This window comes from Halichoeres trimaculatus, unplaced genomic scaffold (assembly GCF_033239565.1).
Source record: "Halichoeres trimaculatus isolate MK-OKI-2021-1 unplaced genomic scaffold, fHalTri1.1 fHalTri1_scaffold_4, whole genome shotgun sequence".
NCBI lineage: Eukaryota > Metazoa > Chordata > Actinopteri > Labriformes > Labridae > Halichoeres > Halichoeres trimaculatus.
Window position 1 is genome coordinate 38029333 of NW_027437182.1, and position 12261 is coordinate 38041593.

At 47.9% G+C, this 12261-nt stretch overlaps 1 protein-coding gene across 2 annotated transcripts in view; it reads left to right on the top strand.

Annotated features, from left to right (window-relative positions):
• dab1a (DAB adaptor protein 1a) overlaps window positions 1-12261 on the top strand; it is a 381277-nt gene that overhangs the window by 200528 nt on the left and 168488 nt on the right. The window lies entirely within an intron of this gene.

Consider the following 12261-nt stretch of genomic DNA (forward strand, 5'->3'; position numbering starts at 1 on the left):
TCCCAAGAATGCAGAGATGAGAAGTAAAGACTCCCTGTGATTCTGCTGCTCGTACTGAACCCTCATCCTCTCGTATTCTCCTGTGAAAAGCTTTGAGTTGTGATCTTTTGGGACAGGATGTGACTGTGGTGCAGCTCTACTTGTCTGCTCTGCATCCTAACAACTTAACATGTCGCTCAGTCAGCGCACATCATCAGAGGTAGGTGGGCAGACAGCTCCAGAGGAGGATCATGTGAGTAAACAGCTTTGTGTCTGTGCATCAGGGGGGTCCTGTGTCTCCCTCCTGTAGATATCTCTCTGCCTCTGTGTGGTCGCAGCAGTAATTAAACTGTCTGTTAAATCAGCGATGCACACACTCAGGGAGCTGGCACCTCACACCATTTTGCTTTCATAGCAGCAGCTGTGGGAGCAAATGAAATGCTATGATAATTCAGAGCAGTTAAGTGGAGGGGATCTCTGTGTGTATGCATGACAGAGTTATTGAGAGAGATCCAGGCGAAGGTGAGCGTAGACAGAGAGAGGGAGCGCGGAGTGGTAAATGGAGGGAGAGAGAGGCAGAGGGAGAAAGAAAACGAAATAGCGTAAAACGCTGAGTGCGGGGTGCTGCATGTCGGCCGGTATCAGGGGGAGTATTTGGAGGCCGGGAGCCAGTATGAGCGAGATGAGGGGAGGCGAGCCTGCAGAGCCAATAAATTACGGGCCTTCAAGCCCCACTTTACATTAATGGAATGTGCAGCGCTGCTCCCTCCAGTCAGCTGCTCAGATTAAAGAGTAAGGAAATGGCTGTGGACATATTCTCCCCGGCTTAGGCTCCCAGTGTGAGATAGGCCTTTACAAACCCACACAGGGGCTCCCACAGAACCAGGATACTGGAAACAGGGCTGAGAGGGTGTATTCAGGGCTGATACCAGACTGCAATGATACACAGCCATTCAAACAAACCCAGAGACTGCATGATGTGTGTACACACTGTACACTTTGTTAAACATAGAGCTCTGTGGGGACTGATGCAGTGCTGGAGACGGGCTCTGGTTGACACTCAGGGAACTGAAGGTTTGTGCTGTGTGGCTTTAGCTTGATGTACAGCCCTGTAGGTCACTGCCTGAAACAGACCCACAGGTGTGTCACTCCAGTGATCTGTGGCTGTAGAGCTGCAGAGACACAGAGCTGCAGAGAGGTGTGTTCAGGCCAAAGCACTGATCCTGGCTCAGGTTGTTTGTGTGAGACGCTGTTATAAAGATCAGGCTAGATGCAGAGCTGCACTCTAAAGACGTCTCCCAGATTATATGGAATAAAAGTGTGTGAGAGGAGAGAATGGCCGCAGCAAATCCAGCTAAACCCTGCTCTATGTCACAGCATCTAAGACCATTAGTTCTCTGTTCATCTCATATTGAACTGTGCCTCCTCCCAGGCTCCAACCAGCTGCCATTCCAGCCTCCTCCCAGGCTCCAACTAGCCCCAATCCATCCTCCATCCAGCTTTTAGCAAGCCTCCATCCAGCCTGCAACACGCCTCCTCCCAGGCTCCAACAAGCCTCCATAAAGCCTCCATCCAGGCTGCAACAAGCCTCCATAAAGCCTCCATCCAGGCTGCAACAAGCCTCCATAAAGCCTTTATCAGGGCTGCAAACAGCCTACATAAAGCCTCCATCCAGGCTGCAACAAGCCTCCTCCCAGGCTCCAACTAGCCCCAATCCAGCCTCCATCCAGCCTTTAACAAGCCTCCATCCAGCCTGCAACAAGCCTCTATCCCAGCCTCCTTCTAGGCTCTTACCAGCCTCCACCACTTCTCGATTGCAGCCTCCATCCAGCCTGCAACGAGCCTCCACCCATGCTCCAACAAGCCCCTATCCAGCCTCCACCTAGCCTCCATCCAGCCTCCATTTTAGCCTCCATTCAGCCTACATTCAGCCTGCAACAGCCCTTTGTCCTTGCCTCCACCCAGGCTCTTACCAGCCTCTATCACAGCCTCTATCCAGCTGCAACAGGCTCCATCCAGCCTCCACTGTATTCTTTTTCTAGCCCGCAACAAGCATCTACCTTAGCTTCAACCAGCAGCCATTAAAGCCTCCAACAGGGCCTGAACCAGCCTTCTTTATGCCCGCACTTAGTCTCCACCAAGCCTTAAAACAAACTGCAACAAGCCTTACATCAGCCTCCTTCCAGCCTTCACCAAGCCTGCAATAGGCCTCCATGTTAGGCTCCATCCAGCTCACAACAAAGCCTGCAACATGCCTCTATGCCAGCCTCCACCCAGTCTCCACTGAGCCCGCAAACAGACTGCAAATTCCTGCAACAGGCCAACATTAGGCCTGCAACCAGCCTCCATCCAGCCTGCAAAAAGCCTCCATCCAGCCTGCAAAAAGCCTCCATCCAGCCTGCAAAAAGCCTCCATCCAGCCTGCAACAAGCCTCCATTTAGCCTCCATTCAGCCTGTAACAAGCCTCCATCCAGCCTCTATCCAGCCTACAAAGAGCATCCATCCAACCTGTAATGAGCCTCTATCCAGCCTCTGTCAGGCCTGCAACAAGCCTCCATCCAGCCTTCAACGACCCTTCATTCAGCCTGCTTTGAGCCTCTATCCAGCCTGCAAAGAGCCTCCACCCAACCTGCAACCAGCCTCTATCCAGGCTGCAAAAAGCCTCCATGCAACCTGCAACGAGCCTCCATCCAGCCTCTCTCCAGCCAGCAAAGAGCCTCCACCCAACCTGCAACCAGCCTCTACCCAGGCTGCAAAAAGCCTCCATCCAACCTGCAACGAGCCTCCATCAAGCCTGCAACAGGCCTCCATTTAGCCTCCATTTAGCCTACAAAGAGCCTCCATCCAGCCTCCATCCAGCCTCAATCTAGTCTCCTACGAGCCTTTATCTAGCTCCATCAAGGCTCCATCAAGCCTGTAACAAGCCTCCACCAGGCCTTCACCCAGCTTCCAGACACCTCCTGCTGCTTTTACACTTGTTTGATGAAACTGGATGCATCTGGCGAGATTGAATTAATGCTGTAGCGTTCCTTAACGACTCCTCATGGTTGGTGTGTCTCCTGCCTGTCTTTTAAAGTGATTACACACAATTATTCCAATTAAATGTCAGGAAGCAGTGCCATCATCATCAGACAGTAATCAGGTTGTGTTGGAGCAATGGGAGACAGAAAGCGTCAGCTCCTCTGCTCCTCTTTCATTAAAGATGGAGGGGAACATAGCTGATCTGCGTCTTGTTTTGCCCTGGATGTGGCACACTTTAAGAGAGGCAGAAACAGACACTTTCCTCCCCTCTCATCTCTGCTAATGAATGAAATCCATTTCTGGATGTGTTTCTGAGCGGCTGCTGAAGATGAGCGATTGAGTGAGACACAAAGGCAGACAAGGCCTCCTGTTGTCTCCTGGACGGGGCCGAATAGAGCGCCAGAGAAAGGAGATTATACAGAAAGCCCTCTGGCTATACTTCTGTACACCAGGGAGAGGTTAGGGGAATATCTGAGGGAGGATTCAAATATAACTCAGACTGATGCTGCTGCCGTAAAGAACCACAGCTGAACAAAATGATTAACTCTCACACCTCCATCCCTGCTTTCAAACAGCACTTTATTTTTATCGTTGTCCTTCACTTCCTCTTCTTTGAGTCTTTTCAACCCTTCTTACCTTTGTCCAAAAGAATAAACAAGCAAAATACAACCCGTCATGTTTCTAAAACAGACAACAAATGATAGACATCCCAGAATCATCTTTAGTTAAAGAAGCACAAACAGAAATGATCTGTACAGCCTGAGGACAGAGGCTTAGGGAGATGTGTGACTGTCAGGAGCCTGACTGTCAGGGACAGCAGGGTACTTTAGTTGACTAAAGAAAACAAGATTCATTGGTAATAAAGGGGTAGTCTGTGTTTTTTAAAGTGTGGCTACATGAGGCACATGTCAACATTTCCCTCAGGAGACCTCAGTCAGCACGGCCTTTATGTATGAAGCATTCTGCCAAAGTGTTTGCTTTTAACTGCTGTCCCTCAATGAAAACCATACTTTAAAACAGCGCTGTCAAATTTAACACATTGACACAGACTGATCTGTCAAAATAATGAACCCATCTGAAGCTCAGGATGACTCAAAATCCCTGAAACCTCTCTGGTAACACATTTTGGGCAGTTTTTTCAATTAGAGTTACTGTCACATGTGCTGCCTTGACCTACAGCTTATCAGCAGTTGATCTGCTAATGACAAGCAGCAGAACCAACCACCTCCACGTGGAGAACACTAAACAGCATGACTGGCCCTCTCCATGGAAATTTGGGTGCAAAAAAAGCCACTGCATAATGCACACACTGTAGGAAGGAGTATCTTTTCCCCAAAGCCCTTCCACATTGACATGGAGCATACATTAGCTGGAGATTTTGCGAACAGTTTGGCCAAACAAGTTGCCCAGCCTACGACAAATCACTATCACAGAACATCTGGGACTATGTAAGTCTACTTTGGACGAGTTGATTGACACAATAGCCCAGAGGATTCAAACAAACTGCATTCTATTATTTTCACCAAGGACACAGGTCAAGGTGTTTAATTAGCACATTATGCTTATGTTCCCTACTTTCCTCAGCCTGTTCATTCATGCAAAAAGAAGAAAAAAAAAGATATTTGAATGTGATTAATCAAAATGTATCTATGTATGTATCCATCTGTATACATTGTTGGAAATAAGGTGCTTTCTGTCTCACCAAAATACCTTGAAATGTAGTAATCTAAATCCATACTCCTCTCACCTCTTAGCCTTCGGTTCGTTGATGGAGAAGGATCAGGAGGCGTCCTAGTTCTCAGTTAAAACAAATTTATGAACAATACATCAAGAATATGCATTTACAGAGATCTCCGGTGCAGCTTCATTCCCCGTCTACATGTTGCAGAGACAGCTCATGAGACTGACCCTGTCTCTTTGTCTCAGCACCAATATATAGTCACTAACAGAGTTTCTCTAAGCAATGTAGGTTGATTCGTCTTCTCTTTGGTGTTGTCTCCTCTCATTGGCTACAGGCCGTCCTTGGTCTTCTGATCTGAGACTCGCATTCCTGAGTGAGACAGTTCTCCCTTACCTGTAGGAGGAACTATTAGATGCACATCTCTCTCTTCCCCCTTCAATCATTTATCTGCCTCACTTTGACTGAACCATATACCTCGACTCTAAAAAAGTAATTAATAACTAGAGTTATTGGTCTTACACACAGTTACTCCTTTCAATTGGGCTTCACTTTTGGTCACTCCATAAAACCCCAGAGGCCACAGCCCCCCCCCCTTCAAGTGTCTTGCAACGCATACCACCACCACAATAAGCACATTTGTACAACAGCATTAGTAAAGCAAATTTATATAATATTCTATATAAACGCATGCATACATAAATTATAAATATTTACAACATTTAGGACCATCCACAACCTCGCCCCGATGTACCCGTCTGATCTTATCTGCATTGCCACCCCTTCTCCCTCCCTCAGGTCTTAGTCCTCTCTCAACCCCTCTGTGCCCTCCGCCCATTTCAACACCATGGGGAGCAGAGCTTTCAGGGGCCGTTTCAGGGTGAGATGCGAACGTTTTTTTGAGTTTCAGCCTCACTTTTACATGGAAACGGCGTTTAAGCCAACCTAAAACGCAAACTTCTGAAAACAGCCTCCAGAGTGTGATTTTTCTGAAACGCTGCCGATACCGTTGCCGTGTAAACAGTAAGCTGGCATTTTCATTGGAAACGCTGATGTCACGCTCCTCTTCAGGCGAGCACATACAACAGGACAACAGTACCGTTGTTACAACTGTTGTGCACTACCATGTTGTGCTTGTGCTGCTCAATCTGCTGACTGTCTTTCAACAAAATGTGCATCTGTTGCTCCATTTTTGCACTTAGTATTCGCCAATAAACCAGATGATCGGCCCAACTCTACTTAAGTGGAGATCTCCCAGAAGCAGCTTCCGGACAAGACAGTTATGGTGCCGACTACAGGCCTGGCATGCTTACTACAGCGTTTTCAGTCTCTTGGTATTTACGTGCACACACAGATTTTTTTTTTCACAGCATTTTCACTGCAATTTAGCATTTCCAGATGAAACGGCCTCAGTCGCTCTGCCCCCAACTCTGGAACTAACCTGGAACCCACCTCACTCTCTTACTCTATTTAAATCTAAACTCAAAGCCCCTCTGTTTCAAATGGCATTTCCCATTCCCACTGATTCATTTTAACTTCATGTCACTCCTATTGCCGGTTGGTATTGTTTATCTCAAGTGTGATGGTCTTTTTTTTTTTTTCAATTACTGTAAAATGTCTCAATGAGTGAGTTGAAAGGCGCAATAAAAAAAAAACAGTGGCAAATGAAGCTGAGGTGGATCATGGGTACTGTTGTCGTGGTGGCAGATGAAGCTGAGGTGATTTGTTTCCATTCAAAGGAGCAGAATAAGCTGTCGGGGATTCAGCTATTCTAACAGAGTTAGTTCAGGGGACGAGGGCTCTTTGCTGTGATAACAGGGCTTTGCAGGAGGAGACACACCTGGCATAATGAACAAGCCAATGCTGTACACCATGCACAAACACTCACACACACACACACACACACACACACACACACACACTTGTCCTTTTTTGTGACATTTTTTTCACACAGCATCATGATGAACTAACACCAACGAGCATGCACACAGGCAGGAACATGCGCAGCACAGGCCTGCTGCTCACTGAGACCTGCTTACTGCATGTGGTTCAGCTGCATCAGTATGCTGCAGGCATGTTCCTGAGTCTACAACCCCTCCACCTCTCCTTCCTGCCTCCATATCTGTCCTGCCTCCATCACTCTCTCTATGCATGCATGGCTCTGCTTCTCCCTGTATCCCGATCTCTCCCTCTCTCTGTGTGCCTCTGAGGGGAAACAGAAGCAGATATGTGTTTCAGAGCTGCTCTGGATTCATCCCTTTACTATTTTCAGCAGCCTTATCTTTGCATGGACTGGGTTTTCTTGTCCTTCCTCATATTCCTCTCCCTTCTCCCCCTCTCCCTCCTCCACCTTGTCTTGGCGGTACCACTGGCTCTGCTGCTGGGTCCTGGTCCAACAGAGGAGTAGCATGCTAAGCGAATTATACTGCTATTATCCAGCCATATAGGATGATTCTGTTTTTCATCTTCTTGTGTTGTTCTGTTGGCAGGAGGGGGAACAGGCCCATCAATTGTCCTGCTGATGGTTGTCATCATACAATGACTCACAACCATCCATGTCGAGCACAGAGGGGTGTACAGTGTGTGTGTGTGTGTGTGTGTGTGTGTGTGTGTGTGTGTGTGTGTGTGTGTGTGTGCGTGCGTGCGTGCGTGCGTGCGTGCGTGTGTGTGCGTGCGTGCGTGCGTGCGTGCGTGCGTGCGTGCGTGCGTGCGTGCGTGCGTGCGTGTGTGTGTGTGTGTGTGTGTGTGTGTGTGTGTGTGTTTGTGTGTGCAGGTACATGCACTTGCAGACCAGCAGGGGTCTGATGAGAGGGTGATCAAGTGTGGAGGACTCATCATAGGTTATAAGGAGCATGCAGGGGCTCCATCAAGCATGGTGGTGCTGGTGGTAGTAGTGGGGGTGATGGGGTTGTTCCTACAGTAAACGGTGTGAAATTTGAATTAGAGCAGACTGGTTCCTCTGGCCGTGTCCCTCTCTTAGTCTGAAGTTCCTGGAGGTCCTTTCAATTCATAATGAGTTTATTTTGTTCCAGAGAATCATGGATGAAGCTAGACCACCACTACTGCATTAATTATGGATGGATGGATGAATGGATGGATGGATGGATAGATGAATGGATGAATGGATGGATGGATGGTTGGATGGATGGTTGGATGGATGGTTGGATGGATGGATGGATGGATGGATGGATGGATGGATGGATGGATGGATGGATGGATGGATGGATGGATGGATGGATGGATGGATGGATGGATGGATGGATGGATGGATGGACGACCACATCTGTCATCCAATAATTTCTGTGCAGCATTGGTTTAATGTCCCAGTAGTTTTAGAGACAGACTTGATGCACTTTATATTTTAAACCCAAATGTGTCACACCATATTTCAAACAACAACAAATAGAAAAGTTGTTTTCTAACAAATAGTTTAGACTTGATATAGCGTTTTCATTTTGAGTCATATTGAGTGATTAACATCAACCTTATCTCTATTTTTCTTTGTTAACTGCATAAAAACTATCACAATACTGTATATCACGATGCTGCGATATTGTGATACTATCATATCATGACCCGAGTATCGTGATGCATATCGTAACATTCTTGCCAATACTCACCCCTAGAAGGATGACGGATGGGCTATCAATGAGCAGATGGATGGATGACAGCCTGGTAGAGGAATCACAGATGATAGATGTATGGTGGTAATGGTAAATGGTAAATGGACTTGAGCTTATATAGCGCTTTTCTAGGTTTTCTAGTCATGGACTACTCAAAGCTGCTGTACACCACAGGTCACACTTACCCATCCACACCCATTCGCTCCCACATTCACACACTGATGGATCCAATCTTTGCTATGACAGCTTTCCATCAGTACATCTAACACAGTCACGCCTTTTCATACCCATTCACACACCACTGACGCAGCAGTGGTGTGTAGCAGCATGTGTCGCCCAGAGCTGAGCTTGAACCTGCAACCTTCCGATCACCGACCAAGCGCATTCTCCAACTGCGCCACCGACGCCCCTCGGTGGATGATGGAAAGTTAAAATGTTAGGTTGATGAACAGACAGATAAAAAGAGAGATGGATTTTACGAGGACTATAATGGATGGATGGATGGTTTTTATGTCTTTCTTTAACACAAACACATGCAACCCCCCCCCATACACACACTCTTTGAGCCTCTTTGAGCCCACCTTCAGTGTGTGTGTGTGTGTGTGTGTGTGTGTGTGTGTGTGTGTGTGTGTGTGTGTGTGTGTGTGTGTGTGTGTGTGGTGGGGGGTAGGCAGCAGCGAGAGGCACTGTGAGCCACAGAGGGTAATTGTTTAATTAATACTGTTTGTGCTTAGCACTAAGACTAATGTGACACTAATTGAAATTGAAAACAAAATTATATTGAAAGAGCTATTAAGAAGGAGAAGTGTGTGTGTGTGTGTGTGTGTGTGTGTGTGTGTGTGTGTGTGTGTGTGTGTGTGTGTGTGTGTGTGTGTGTGTGTGGGTGGGTGGGTGTGTGTGTGTGTGTGTGTGTGTGTCTGTCTGTCTATTTGTCTATTTGTCGTCTTTTCTATGGGCCAGACATCACTCTGCCTTTACAGAGAGGACGTTGGAGTCCAGCTTAATGAAATAGGGGGGGGGGGGGGGGGGGGGGGGGGTAGTGAGCAGTAGTGGAGTAGGCACAGGGTCAAGCTCTGTTTTCATGCAAACAGACACAGAATTTGAGCCAGACACAAACAGACACACACACTCACACATATGTGACAAACACACATGTGACACAGATACATGTGACACACACACACACATACACACACACACACACACACACACACACACACACACACACACACACACACACACACACACACACACGCACCACCTGTACACACATACCTGTCATAAGCACTTGTACACAGCTGCCTTCTCCCTGTCTCACTGTAAAGGGAGACCACATACAGAAAGGCAGTGCATCACGACTGACTGCAGGCCATATGGAGCTGAGAGTCACTCTGTGAGAATTACTCTGTGAGGGTCACTATGTTTGAGTTATTCTGTGAAAGTTCTGTGTGAGAGTCACTCCCTCAAGGACACTCTGAGAAAGTCACTCTGTAAGACCCACTCTGTAAGACTCACTCTGTAAGACCCACTCTGTAAGACCCACTCTGTGAGAGTAACTCTGTGAGAGTCACTATGTGAGAGTAACTCTGTGAGGGCCACTCTGCGAGAGTCCCTCTGTGAGTCACTCCATGAGGGTCACTCTGTTTGCATAACTCAAAAATCACTGTGTGATAACTCACTCTGTGAGAGTCACTCTTTGAAAGTCACTCTGTAAGACTCCCTTTGTGAGTCACTCTGTAAGGGTCACTCTGTTTGTGTGACTTTGAAAGTCACTGTGGAAGAGTCACTCTGAAGGTCACTCTGTTAGACTCACACTGTGAGGGTCACTGTGTGAGAGTCATACTGTGAGGGTCACCTTGAAAGAGTCACTTTGGGAGGGTAACTCTGTGAGAGTTACTCTGTGAGGGTCACTCTGTGAGAGTAACTATGTGACAGCAGCTCTGTGAGTCAGACTGTTAGGGTCACTCTGTAAGAGTCACTCTGTAAGAGTCACTCTGTAAAAGTAACTCCGTGAAAGCTCTTGAAAGAGTCACTCTGTAAGAGTCAATGTGGGAGACTCACTCTATGAGGGCCACTCCATGAAAGTCACTCTGTGAAGCACACTGTTAGGGTTACACTTTGGGGTATTTCTGTTAGATTATTTCTGTGAGAGTCACTGTGTGAAAGTCACTCTGTGAAGGTCTTTTTGTGAGTAACTCTGTGAAAGTCTCTGTAATAGTTACTCCGTTACAGCAGCTCTGTAAGAGTCACCATGTAAAGGGGGCTTCACACCGACCGCCGGGGGGCAACGCACCGCCTCCAGTCATTTGAATGAGGGACGGGCGGCAGGCCGCAAGCGGTTTTGGCTGCGGCGGTAGGACCTAGAAGCGGTTGCCACCCACGTGCACGCGCACAGATTTTCCCCTTCTGCCCAGAGTCCAGCGTGTTAAACTTTCTGGCGGCAGCCGCCTGGGATCAGTCAATCACATCGAAGGAAAATGAAAACCCAGAAATAGCAGGCTTCGCGGGGCAAAACGAGCAATGGAGGAGCTAATACTGCTGGTATCTGAATATCCAGAGCTCTACAATTCTAATAAAATCTTTCACATGCACATTATAGAGTAAACAGACACTATAAGGAACTACTAGGGGGTACGTGTTTTTGAGGAGGGAGTGTTGTGAATGACTTTTGGGCAGGCTCTGCTGTAACGTTCGCCGAATCACCTCCACGTCACTGCCACCTGTTACCCCATGCTCATGCCGCGGCGGCAGGAGCCGCTTTGAAAAATGCTCTGCATTTCAGGGGCCTCTGCTGGTAGAGAAGCGGTTTTTGGGGCGGTTTTTGGGGCGGTTTTTGGGGCGGTCTTTGGGGCGGTTTTCGGGGCGGTTACCGCGCGACGGTGTGAAGGGCACTTAAGGGTCACTCTGTGCGTCACGCTGTGACAGTTACTCTTTAAGAAGTCACTGTGTAAGAGTCACTCAGTGAGGGTCACTAAGTGAGGGTCACTATGTGAAAGTCACTCTGTGAAAGTCACTCTGTGAAGCACACTGTGAGGGTCACTCTGTGAGTGTCACTCTCTGTAAGAGTTACCCTGTGATGGTCACAATGTGAAGTCAACCCTGCCTCACCCAGGTCTGTCTGTCCCACAGACTTCATGAGGTGGAGAGGAAACTAAGAAGTTATTTCTTCTTAAAAAACACCATGAATGCCACTCCTGCTCTGAGACATGGTGGATCAGAAACTTTCCACCCAGCATGAGGGGGACAGCCTGCTCCCGCAGACCATGTCATGTACTTATGCTATGAAGCTAATATGTGGAGCAGACTGATGGAGAGGTTAATGAGGGGCCAAACCAGTCATCCCCACCCTATGACCCAATTCCACCCTCCCCCATCCTCCCACACCACATGCCCCCTTATCTGTCATTCACAGTCCCACAGCTGCTAATGAGCTCGTTGGGAGCCATACATCCAGGCTGCAGCTGCAGCGTGCATACTGTACACACACACACACACACACACACACACACACACACACACACACACACACAAAAACACACACACACACACACACACACACACACACACACACACACACACACACACACACACAAACACACACACACACACACACACATACACACACACACACTGCTTCATCCTGCAGAGAGGGGGATGGCTGCACATTCCCACCATGCCTCCAATTAGTCTCTGTCCTCTTTATCCCCTGTTGTCCTTCCTCCGTCTCATCCTCTTGTTTCATTCCTGATGTAAAACAGGACGTCGCGTCCAAATAGAGAAAAGACCTGTGGCCACTATGATTCTGTTACTCAGACAGTCACATAAGGCTCCTAACACTTCCTGTGTGTGTGTGTGTGTGTGTGTGTGTGTGTGTGTGTGTGTGTGTGTGTGTGTGTGTGTGTGTGTGTGTGTGTGTGTGTGCGCGTGCGCAATTCCCTTTCTTTGCCTCAAGCCACCATC